Below are 12,279 nucleotides of genomic sequence, written 5' to 3'. Positions count from 1 at the left end.
GAGACCCTGATGTAGTAGAGAGAGAGAGACCCTGATGTAGTAGAGAGAGACCCAGAGAGAGAGAACCCTGATGTAGTAGAGAGAGACCCTGATGTAGTAGAGAGAGAGACCCTGATGTAGTAGAGAGAGAGACCCTGATGTAGTAGAGAGAACCTGATGTAGTAGAGAGAGAGACCCTAATGTAGTAGAGAGAGAGACCCTGATGTAGTAGAGAGAGAGACCCTGATGTAGCAGAGAGAGAGACCCTGATGTAGCAGAGAGAGAGAGACCCTGATGTAGCAGAGAGAGAGACCCTGATGTAGCAGAGAGAGAGAGACCCTGATGTAGCAGAGAGAGAGACCTGATGTAGTAGAGAGAGAGAGAGACCCTGATGTAGTAGAGAGAGAGAGACCCTGATGTAGCAGAGAGACCCTGATGTAGTAGAGAGAGAGAGACCCTGATGTAGCAGAGAGAGAGACCCTGATGTAGTAGAGAGAGAGAGAGACCCTGATGTAGCAGAGAGAGACCCTGATGTAGCAGAGAGAGAGACCCTGATGTAGTAGAGAGTGAGACCCTGATGTAGTAGAGAGAGAGAGACCCTGATGTAGTAGAGAGAGAGAGACCCTGATGTAGTAGAGAGAGAGAGAGACCCTGATGTAGTAGAGTGAGAGACCCTGATGTAGTAGAGAGAGAGAGACCCTGATGTAGTAGAGAGAGAGACCCTGATGTAGTAGAGAGAGAGACCCTGATGTAGTAGAGAGAGAGAGACCCTGATGTAGTAGAGAGAGAGACCCTGATGTAGTAGAGAGAGAGAGACCCTGGTGTAGTAGAGAGAGACCCTGATGTAGCAGAGAGAGAGACCCTGATGTAGCAGAGAGAGAGAGACCCTGATGTAGTAGAGAGAGAGAGACCCTGATGTAGCAGAGAGAGAGACCCTGATGTAGTAGAGAGAGAGAGACCCTGATGTAGTAGAGAGAGAGACCCTGATGTAGCAGAGAGAGAGACCCTGATGTAGCAGAGAGAGCGACCCTGATGTAGCAGAGAGAGAGAGACCCTGATGTAGTAGAGAGAGAGAGACCCTGATGTAGTAGAGAGAGAGAGACCCTGATGTAGTAGAGAGAGAGAGACCCTGATGTAGTAGAGAGAGAGAGACCCTGATGTAGTAGAGAGAGAGACCCTGATGTAGTAGAGTGAGAGACCCTGATGTAGTAGAGAGAGACCCTGATGTAGCAGAGAGAGAGACCCTGATGTAGTAGAGAGAGAGACCCTGATGTAGTAGAGAGAGACCCTGATGTAGCAGAGAGAGAGAGACCAAGATGTAGTAGAGAGAGAGACCCTGATATAGCAGCGAGAGACCCTGATGTAGCAGAGAGAGAGACCCTGATGTAGTAGAGAGAGAGAGAGACCCTGATGTAGCAGAGAGAGAGACCCTGATGTAGCAGAGAGAGAGACCCTGATGTAGTAGAGAGAGAGAGAGACCCTGATGTAGCAGAGAGAGACCCTGATGTAGCAGAGAGAGAGACCCTGATGTAGTAGAGTGAGACCCTGATGTAGTAGAGAGAGAGAGAGACCCTGATGTAGTAGAGAGAGAGACCCTGATGTAGTAGAGAGAGAGAGAGACCCTGATGTAGTAGAGTGAGAGACCCTGATGTAGTAGAGAGAGAGACCCTGATGTAGTAGAGAGAGACCCTGATGTAGTAGAGAGAGAGACCCTGATGTAGTAGAGAGAGAGAGACCCTGATGTAGTAGAGAGAGAGAGACCCTGATGTAGTAGAGAGAGAGAGACCCTGGTGTAGTAGAGAGAGACCCTGATGTAGCAGAGAGAGAGACCCTGATGTAGCAGAGAGAGAGAGACCCTGATGTAGTAGAGAGAGAGAGACCCTGATGTAGCAGAGAGAGAGACCCTGATGTAGTAGAGAGAGAGAGACCCTGATGTAGTAGAGAGAGAGAACCCTGATGTAGCAGAGAGAGACCCTGATGTAGCAGAGAGAGCGACCCTGATGTAGCAGAGAGAGAGAGACCCTGATGTAGTAGAGAGAGAGAGACCCTGATGTAGTAGAGAGAGAGAGACCCTGATGTAGTAGAGAGAGAGAGACCCTGATGTAGTAGAGAGAGAGAGACCCTGATGTAGTAGAGAGAGAGACCCTGATGTAGTAGAGTGAGAGACCCTGATGTAGTAGAGAGAGACCCTGATGTAGCAGAGAGAGAGACCCTGATGTAGTAGAGAGAGAGACCCTGATGTAGTAGAGAGAGACCCTGATGTAGCAGAGAGAGAGACCCTGATGTAGCAGAGAGAGACCCTGATGTAGTAGAGAGAGAGAGACCCTGATGTAGTAGAGAGAGAGAGACCCTGATGTAGCAGAGAGAGAGACCCTGATGTAGCAGAGAGAGAGACCCTGATGTAGCAGAGAGAGACCCTGATGTAGTAGAGAGAGACCCTGATGTAGCAGAGAGAGAGACCCTGATGTAGCAGAGAGAGACCCTGATGTAGCAGAGAGAGAGACCCTGATGTAGCAGAGAGAGACCCTGATGTAGTAGAGAGAGACCCTGATGTAGCAGAGAGAGAGACCCTGATGTAGTAGAGAGAGACCCTGATGTAGCAGAGAGAGAGACCCTGATGTAGCAGAGAGACCCTGATGTAGCAGAGAGAGACCTGATGTAGCAGAGAGAGACCCTGATGTAGCAGAGAGAGAGACCCTGATGTAGCAGAGAGAGACCCTGATGTAGTAGAGAGAGGGTTAGGGTTAGGGTTAGAATGGTTAAGGTTGGGGTTAGGGTTAGGGTTAGAATGGTTAAGGTTAGGGTTGGGGTTAGGTTTTAGGGTTAGAATGGTTAATGTTAGGGTTAAGGTTAGGTTTTAGGGTTAGAATGGTTAATGTTAGGGTTAAGGTTAGGTTTGTGGTTAGAATGGTTAAGGTTAGGGTTGTGGTTAGAATGGTTAAGGTTAGGGTTAAGGTTAGGGTTGTGGTTAGAATGGTTAAGGTTAGGGTTAAGGTTAGGGTTGTGGTTAGAATGGTTAAGGTTAGGGTTGTGGTTAGAATGGTTAATGTTAGGGTTAAGGTTAGGGTTGTGGTTAGAATGGTTAAGGTTAGGGTTAAGGTTAGGGTTGTGGTTAGAATGGTTAATGTTAGGGTTAAGGTTAGGGTTGTGGTTAGAATGGTTAAGGTTAGGGTTAAGGTTAGGGTTGGAATAGTTAAGGTTAGTTTTGGGGTTAGAATGGTTCGGTTGGGTAGGTCTTGCGGAAGTTGAAAGCCTTCTTTTCATCTCCACGTTGTCTATGTATTTACTTCCGTGTCCGTAAGGTCAAAACGTGTTTCGTTCAGGCTGAGTACAGCCAGTGAAAACCCGCCAGACATCATCTCGGATCTCCGCCCGGGAAATCCAGCCACCGCCACCTCACCATCAATGGTTAAAACATCCAGGACTAAAAGACAGATCAGATGGGGAGTAACTCCTAGGTTGAACTATGCTTTCCACTTCCGTTGACAAACAGACCTTGAAAAGACTCACCTAAACTAACCTTAGTCGGCCATCGCTACCTATTTTTGAAAAGCACAGGTCCATGATATCAGATGTCTTTCATAAAGGCACAGAAGGGATTTGAACCCATGATCTTCTTTTTACAAGACCAACACCTTACCACTTGGCCACCATGCCACTCTACGTTCTGAATTATATCTCAACATTCAGGAAAGTAGTAGTTGTGTAAATGTGAATTTGGCACACAAATAAACTCAGTGGAGAATCTTGGGATTGAACCGAGGACCTCATCCATATTTTGCATGCACTCCCCCTCTGAGCTTCCATCCCATTTCATTTGCAGATAAAATGCAATATCAATACAATATACTTTTTATATACACCACTCCATTGAAACTACAAGGAAATGATAGCAGCAATTCTTAAACCAGGTACAGACTGGGATCGAACCCATAAACTTCAGTTTTTGAAAATGACGCCATAAAAGATGGCAATCATGCCACTTCTGTTCTATAATTGTACGAACAGGGATTGAAGGAATGTTCTTCAGATTACAAAACCAAATAATTTAGCACGTCTCTGTTTCCTGCTTAGAATTACAACATTCTGTAAAGTAGGAGTTGGTTGGGTCAATGCAATAATTTTAAATGGAGAAGCTGGGGATTGAACCCAGGACCTCATACATGCGAAGCATGCGCTCTACCACTGAGCTACATCCCCGTTCTGGCGAGACATTAAAAATGTATCTTATTTTATTTTATTTCACCTTTATTTAACCAGGTAAGCTAGTGGAGAACAAGTTCTCATTGAGAACTGCAACCTGGCCAAGATAAAGCAAAGCAGTGCGACACAAACAACAACATAGAGTTACAAATGGAATAAACAAGTGTACAGTCAATAACACAATAGAAAAAAAGAAAGTCTATATTCAGTGTGTGCAAATGGCATGAGGAGGTAAGGTAATAAATAGGCCATGGTAGTGAGGTAATTACAATTTAGCAAATTAACACTGGAGTGATAGATGAGCAGATGATGATGTGCAAGTACAAATACTGGTGTGCAAAAGAGCAGAAAGTAAATAAAAACAATATGGGGATGAGGTAGGTAGATTGGGTGGGCTATTTACAGATGGCCTATGTACAGCTGCAGCGATCGGTTAGCTGCTCAGATAGCTGATGTTTAAAGTTAGTGAGGGAAATATAAGTGTCCAGGTTCAGCGATTTTTGCAATTCGTTCCAGTCATTCAAATCAAATTCAAATCAAATCAAATTTATTTTTATATAGCCCTTCGTACATCAGCTGATATTCTCAAAGTGCTGTACAGAAACCCAGCCTAAAACCCCAAACAGCAAGCAAAGCATGTGAAAGAAGCACGGTGGCTAGGAAAAACTCCCTAGGAAAAACTCCCTAGAAAGGCCAAAAACCTAGGAAGAAACCTAGAGATGAACCAGGCTATGAGGGGTGGCCAGTCCTCTTCTGGCTGTGCAGGGTGGATATTATAACAGAACATGGTCAAGATGTTAAAATGTTCATAAATGACCAGCATGGTCAAATAATAATAATCATAGTAGTTGTCGAGGGTGCAACAAGCACGTCCGGTGAACAGGTCAGGGTTCCATAGCCGCAGGCAGAACAGTTGAAACTGGAGCAGCAGCACGGCCAGGTGGACTGGGGACAGCAAGGAGTCATCATACCAGGTAGTCCTGAGGCATGGTCCTAGGGCTCAGGTCCTCCGAGAGAAAGACAGAAAGAGAGAAAGAGAGAATTAGAGAGCATATTTAAATACACACAGGACACCGGATAAGACAAGAGAAATACTCCAGATGTAACAGACTGACCCTAGCCCCCCGACACATAAACTACTGCAGCATAAATACTGGAGGCTGAGACAGGAGGGATCAGAAGACACTGGGGCCCCATCCGATGATACCCCCGGACAGGGCCAAACAGGCAGGATATAACCCCACCCACTTTGACAAAGCACAGCCCCCACACCACTAGAGGGATGTCTCCAACCACCAACTTACCGTCCTAAGACAAGGCCGAGTATAGCCCACAACGATCTCCGCCATGGCACAACCCAAGGGGGGCGCCAACCCAGACAGGAAGACCACGTCAGTGACTCAACCCACTCAAGTGACGCACCCCTCCCATGGACGGCATGAAAGAACACCAGTAGGCCAGTGACTCAGCCCCTGTAAAAGGGTTAGAGGCAGAGAATCCCAGTGGAAAGAGGAACCGACAAGGCAGAGACAAGCAAGGGCGGTTCGTTTGCTCCAGCCTTTCCGTTCACCTTCACACTCCTGGGCCAGACTATACTTAATCATAGGACCTACTGGAAGAGATAAGTCTTCAGTAAAGACTTAAAGGTTGAGACTGAGTCTGCGTCTCTCACATTGGTAGGCAGACCATTCCATAAAAATGGAGCTCTATAGGAGAAAGCCCCTACCTCCAGCCGTTTGCTTAGAAATTCTAGGGACAATTAGGAGGCCTGCGTCTTGTGACCGTAGCGTACGTGTAGGTATGTACGGCAGGACCAAATCGGAAAGATAGGTAGGAGCAAGCCCATGTAATGCTTTGTAGGTTAGCAGTAAAACCTTGAAATCAGCCCTTGCCTTAACAGGAAGCCAGTGTAGGGAGGCTAGCACTGGAGTAATATGATCAAATTTTTTGGTTCTAGTCAGGATTCTAGCAGCCGTATTTAGCACTAACTGAAGTTTATTTAGTGCTTTATCCGGGTAGCCGGAAAGTAGAGCATTGCAGTAGTCCAGCCTAGAAGTAACAAAAGCATGGATTAATTTTTCTGCGTCATTTTTGGACAGAAAATTTCTGATTTTTGCAATGTTACGTAGATGGAAAAAAGCTGTCCTTGAAACAGTCTTGATATGTTCTTCAAAAGAGAGATCAGGGTCCAGAGTAACGCCGAGGTCCTTCACAGTTTTATTTGAGACGACTGTACAACCATCCAGATTAATTGTCAGATTCAACAGAAGATCTCTTTGTTTCTTGGGACCTAGAACAAGCATCTCTGTTTTGTCCGAGTTTAAAAGTAGAAAGTTTGCAGCCATCCACTTCTTTATGTCTGAAACACAGGCTTCTAGCGAGGGCAATTTTGGGGCTTCACCATGTTTCATTGAAATGTACAGCTGTGTGTCGTCCGCATAGCAGTGAAATTTAACATTATGTTTTCGAATGACATCCCCTTGGCAGCAGAGAACTGGAAGGAAAGGCAGCCAAAGGAGGTGTTGGCTTTGGGGATGACCAGTGAGATATATCTGCTGGAGCGAGTGCTACGGGTGGGTGTTTTTATCGTGACCAGTGAGTTGAGATAAGGCGGAGCTTTACCTAGCATAGACTTATAGATGACCTGGAGCCAGTGGGTCTGGTGACGAATAGGTAGCGAGGGCCAGCCGACTAGAGCATACAGGTCGCAGTGGTCATATCAATACAATTTACCTCTTCTTTACACTGTTCTAATGAAAGTACATTTCCATAATATCAGCTATCTTCCATAAACGTCAAACAAGGATGAACCCATGTGCTTCCATCCCATTTCATTTGCAGATAAAATGCAATATCAATACAATGTACTTTTTATATACACCACTCCATTGAAACTACAAGGAAATGATAGCAGCAATTCTTAAACCAGGTACAGACTGGGATCGAACCCATAAACTTCAGTTTTTGAAAATGACGCCATAAAAGATGGCAATCATGCCACTTCTGTTCTATAATTGTACGAACAGGGATTGAAGGAATGTTCTTCAGATTACAAAACCAAATTATTTAGCACGTCTCTGTTTCCTGCTTAGAATTACAACATTCTGTAAAGTAGGAGTTGGGTCAATGCAATAATTTTAAATGGAGATGCTGGGGATTGAACCCAGGACCTCATACATGCGAAGCACACGCTCTACCACTGAGCTACATCCCCTTTCTGGGAAAGATAAAAAATGTTTCTTATTTTATTTTATTTCACCTTTATTTAACCAGGTAAGCTAGTGGAGAACAAGTTCTCATTGAGAACTGCAACCTGGCCAAGATAAAGCAAAGCAGTGCGACACAAACAACAACATAGAGTTACAAATGGAATAAACAAGCGTACAGTCAATAACACAATAGAAAAAAAGAAAGTCTATATTCAGTGTGTGCAAATGGCATGAGGAGGTAAGGTAATAAATAGGCCATGGTAGTGAGGTAATTACAATTTAGCAAATTAACACTGGAGTGACAGATGAGCAGATGATGATGTGCAAGTACAAATACTGGTGTGCAAAAGAGCAGAAAGTAAATAAAAACAATATGGGGATGAGGTAGGTAGATTGGGTGGGCTATTTACAGATGGCCTATGTACAGCTGCAGCGATCGGTTAGCTGCTCAGATAGCTGATGTTTAAAGTTAGTGAGGGAAATATAAGTGTCCAGGTTCAGCGATTTTTGCAATTCGTTCCAGTCATTGGCAGCAGAGAACTGGAAGGAAAGGCAGCCAAAGGAGGTGTTGGCTTTGGGGATGACCAGTGAGATATATCTGCTGGAGCGAGTGCTACGGGTGGGTGTTTTTATCGTGACCAGTGAGTTGAGATAAGGCGGAGCTTTACCTAGCATAGACTTATAGATGACCTGGAGCCAGTGGGTCTGGTGACGAATAGGTAGCGAGGGCCAGCTGACTAGAGCATACAGGTCGCAGTGGTCATATCAATACAATTTACCTTTTCTTTACACTGTTCTAATGAAAGTACATTTCCATAATATCAGCTATCTTCCATAAACGTCAAACAAGGTTTGAACCCATGTGCTTCAGTTTACAGAAACAGATGATTTAGCATATCTATTTCCTTCTTAGAATGTCAACATTATGGAAAGTGGGAGTTGTGCAAAAGCTAATTTAACAACTAATTACACTCAACAGAGAACTTGGGGATTAACGTTGGACCGCATTCATGTAAAGTACTGGCTCTACCATAGAGATTCATCCCCTTACTATAATAGCTGTGTTGCAATATTGATACGACTTGATTTTCTGCAAAGTCCTCCAAGTAAAGCACCGGTCTATGATATCAGATGTCTTTCATGAAGGCACAGAAGGGATTTGAACCCATGATCTTCAGTTTAAAAGACCAACAGCTTACCACTAGGCCACCATGCCACTCTACGCTCTGAATTATTTTTCAACATTCAGGAAAGTAGTAGTTGTGTAAATGTGAATTTGGCACGCAAATAAACTCAGTGGAGAATCTTGGGATTGAACCGAGGAGCTCATCCATATTTTGCATGCACTCCCCCTCTGAGCTTCCATCCCATTTCATTTGCAGATAAAATGCAATATCAATACAATGTACTTTTTATATACACCACTCCATTGAAACTACAATGAAATGATAGCAGCAATTCTTAAACCAGGTACAGACTGGGATCGAACCCATAAACTTCAGTTTTTGAAAATGACGCCATAAAAAGATGGCAATCATGCCACTTCTGTTCTATAATTGTACGAACAGGGATTGAAGGAATGTTCTTCAGATTACAAAACCAAATTATTTAGCACATCTCTGTTTCCTGCTTAGAATTACAACATTCTGTAAAGTAGGAGTTGGGTCAATGCAATAATTTTAAATGGAGATGCTGGGGATTGAACCCAGGACCTCATACATGCAAAGCACGCGCTCTACCACTGAGCTACATCCCCTTCTGTGAAAGAGAAAAAATGTTTCTTATTTTATTTTATTTCACCTTTATTTAACCAGGTAAGCTGGTGGAGAACAAGTTCTCATTGAGAACTGCAACCTGGCCAAGATAAAGCAAAGCAGTGCGACACAAACAACAACATAGAGTTACAAATGGAATAAACAAGCGTACAGTCAATAACACAATAGAAAAAGAAAGTCTATATTCAGTGTGTGCAAATGGCATGAGGAGGTAAGGTAATAAATAGGCCATGGTAGTGAGGTAATTACAATTTAGCAAATTAACACTGGAGTGATAGATGAGCAGATGATGATGTGCAAGTACAAATACTGGTGTGCAAAAGAGCAGAAAGTAAATAAAAACAATATGGGGATGAGGTAGGTAGATTGGGTGGGCTATTTACAGATGGCCTATGTACAGCTGCAGCGATCGGTTAGCTGCTCAGATAGCTGATGTTTAAAGTTAGTGAGGGAAATATAAGTGTCCAGGTTCAGCGATTTTTGCAATTCGTTCCAGTCATTGGCAGCAGAGAACTGGAAGGAAAGGCAGCCAAAGGAGGTGTTGGCTTTGGGGATGACCAGTGAGATATATCTGCTGGAGCGAGTGCTACGGGTGGGTGTTTTTATCGTGACCAGTGAGTTGAGATAAGGCGGAGCTTTACCTAGCATAGACTTATAGATGACCTGGAGCCAGTGGGTCTGGTGACGAATAGGTAGCGAGGGCCAGCCGACTAGAGCATACAGGTCGCAGTGGTCATATCAATACAATTTACCTTTTCTTTACACTGTTCTAATGAAAGTACATTTCCATAATATCAGCTATCTTCCATAAACGTCAAACAAGGATTGAACCCATGTGCTTCAGTTTACAGAAACAGATGATTTAGCATATCTATTTCCCTTCTTAGAATGTCAACATTCTGGAAAGTGGGAGTTGTGCAAAAGCTAATTTAACAACTAATTACACTCAACAGAGAAGTTGGGGATTAACGTTGGACCGCATTCATGTAAAGTACTGGCTCTACCATAGAGATACATCCCCTTACTATAATAGCTGTGTTGCAATATTGATACAACTTGATTTTCTGCAAAGTCCTCCAATTAAAGCACAGGTCCATGATATCCGATCTCTTTCATAAAGGCACAGAAGGGATTTGAACCCATGATCTTCAGTTTACAAGACCAACGCCTTACCACTTGGCCACCATGCCACTCTACGCTCTGTATTATATATCAACATTCAGGAAAGTAGTATTGTAAATGTGAATTTGGCACACAAATAAACTCAGTGGAGAATCTTGGGATTGAACCGAGGACCTCATCCATATTTTGCATGCACTCCCCCTCTGAGCTTCCATCCCATTTCATTTGCAGATAAAATGCAATATCAATACAATGTACTTTTTATATACACCACTCCATTGAAACTACAAGGAAATGATAGCAGCAATTCTTAAACCAGGTACAGACTGGGATCGAACCCATAAACTTCAGTTTTTGAAAATGACGCCATAAAAGATGGCAATCATGCCACTTCTGTTCTATAATTGTACGAACAGGGATTGAAGGAATGTTCTTCAGATTACAAAACCAAATTATTTAGCACATCTCTGTTTCCTGCTTAGAATTACCACATTCTGTAAAGTAGGAGTTGGGTCAATGCAATAACTTTAAATGGAGATGCTGGGGATTGAACCCAGGACCTCATACATGCAAAGCATGCGCTCTACCACTGAGCTACATCCCCGTTCTGGGAAAGACACAAAATGTATCTTATTTTATTTTATTTCACCTTTATTTAACCAGGTAAGCAAGTGGAGAACAAGTTCTCATTGAGAACTGCAACCTGGCCAAGATAAAGCAAAGCAGTGCGACACAAACAACAACATAGAGTTACAAATGGAATAAACAAGCGTACAGTCAATAACACAATAGAAAAAAAGAAAGTCTATATTCAGTGTGTGCAAATGGCATGAGGAGGTAAGGTAATAAATAGGCCATGGTAGTGAGGTAATTACAATTTAGCAAATTAACACTGGAGTGATAGATGAGCAGATGATGATGTGCAAGTACAAATACTGGTGTGCAAAAGAGCAGAAAGTAAATAAAAACAATATGGGGATGAGGTAGGTAGATTGGGTGGGCTATTTACAGATGGCCTATGTACAGCTGCAGCGATCGGTTAGCTGCTCAGATAGCTGATGTTTAAAGTTAGTGAGGGAAATATAAGTGTCCAGGTTCAGCGATTTTTGCAATTCGTTCCAGTCATTGGCAGCAGAGAACTGGAAGGAAAGGCAGCCAAAGGAGGTGTTGGCTTTGGGGATGACCAGTGAGATATATCTGCTGGAGCGAGTGCTACGGGTGGGTGTTTTTATCGTGACCAGTGAGTTGAGATAAGGCGGAGCTTTACCTAGCATAGACTTATAGATGACCTGGAGCCAGTGGGTCTGGTGACGAATAGGTAGCTGAGGGCCAGCCGACTAGAGCATACAGGTCGCAGCGGTCATATCAATACAATTTACCTTTTCTTTACACTGTTCTAATGAAAGTACATTTCCATAATATCAGCTATCTTCCACAAACGTCAAACAAGGATGAACCCATGTGCTTCAGTTTACAGAAACAGATGATTTAGCATATCTATTTCCTTCTTAGAATATCAACATTCTGGAAAGTGGGAGTTGTGCAAAAGCTAATTTAACAACTAATTACACTCAACAGAGAAGTTGGGGATTAACGTTGGACCGCATTCATGTAAAGTACTGGCTCTACCATAGAGATTCATCCCCTTACTATAATAGCTGTGTTGCAATATTGATACAACTTGAATTTCTGCAAAGTCCTCCAATTAATGCACAGGTCCATGATATCAGATGTCTTTCATAAAGGCACAGAAGGGATTTGAACCCATGATCTTCAGTTTAGAAGACCAACGCCTTACCACTTGGCCACCATGCCACTCTACGCTCTGTATTATATATCAACATTCAGGAAAGTAGTAGTTGTGTAAATGTGAATTTGGCACACAAATAAACTCAGTGGAGAATCTTGGGATTGAACCGAGGACCTCATACATATTTTGCATGCACTCCCCCTCTGAGCTTCCATCCCATTTCATTTGCAGATAAAATGCA

The 12,279-nt window shown here is 43.4% G+C and overlaps 6 non-coding genes across 6 annotated transcripts; all 6 read right to left on the bottom strand.

The window, feature by feature from the left end:
- Positions 1-4,107: 4,107 nt before the first annotated feature.
- Positions 4,108-4,179, bottom strand: trnaa-cgc (transfer RNA alanine (anticodon CGC)). Its single transcript has one exon. It is a non-coding gene; the product is annotated as a tRNA-Ala (tRNA).
- A 3,145-nt stretch (positions 4,180-7,324) lies between these two features.
- trnaa-cgc (transfer RNA alanine (anticodon CGC)) lies at positions 7,325-7,396 on the bottom strand. Its single transcript has one exon. It is a non-coding gene; the product is annotated as a tRNA-Ala (tRNA).
- Positions 7,397-9,075: 1,679 nt separating this feature from the next.
- trnaa-ugc (transfer RNA alanine (anticodon UGC)) lies at positions 9,076-9,147 on the bottom strand. The gene has a single exon. It is a non-coding gene; the product is annotated as a tRNA-Ala (tRNA).
- Positions 9,148-10,284: 1,137 nt separating this feature from the next.
- Positions 10,285-10,356, bottom strand: trnat-ugu (transfer RNA threonine (anticodon UGU)). Its single transcript has one exon. It is a non-coding gene; the product is annotated as a tRNA-Thr (tRNA).
- A 464-nt stretch (positions 10,357-10,820) lies between these two features.
- Positions 10,821-10,892, bottom strand: trnaa-ugc (transfer RNA alanine (anticodon UGC)). Its single transcript has one exon. It is a non-coding gene; the product is annotated as a tRNA-Ala (tRNA).
- Positions 10,893-12,031: 1,139 nt separating this feature from the next.
- On the bottom strand, positions 12,032-12,103 carry trnar-ucu (transfer RNA arginine (anticodon UCU)). Its single transcript has one exon. It is a non-coding gene; the product is annotated as a tRNA-Arg (tRNA).
- Positions 12,104-12,279: the final 176 nt, after the last annotated feature.

Source organism: Salmo salar, unplaced genomic scaffold (assembly GCF_905237065.1).
Source record: "Salmo salar unplaced genomic scaffold, Ssal_v3.1, whole genome shotgun sequence".
Lineage (NCBI taxonomy): Eukaryota > Metazoa > Chordata > Actinopteri > Salmoniformes > Salmonidae > Salmo > Salmo salar.
The sequence above is the reverse complement of the archived record's forward strand: the minus strand, read 5'-3'. Positions and strand labels throughout refer to the sequence as shown.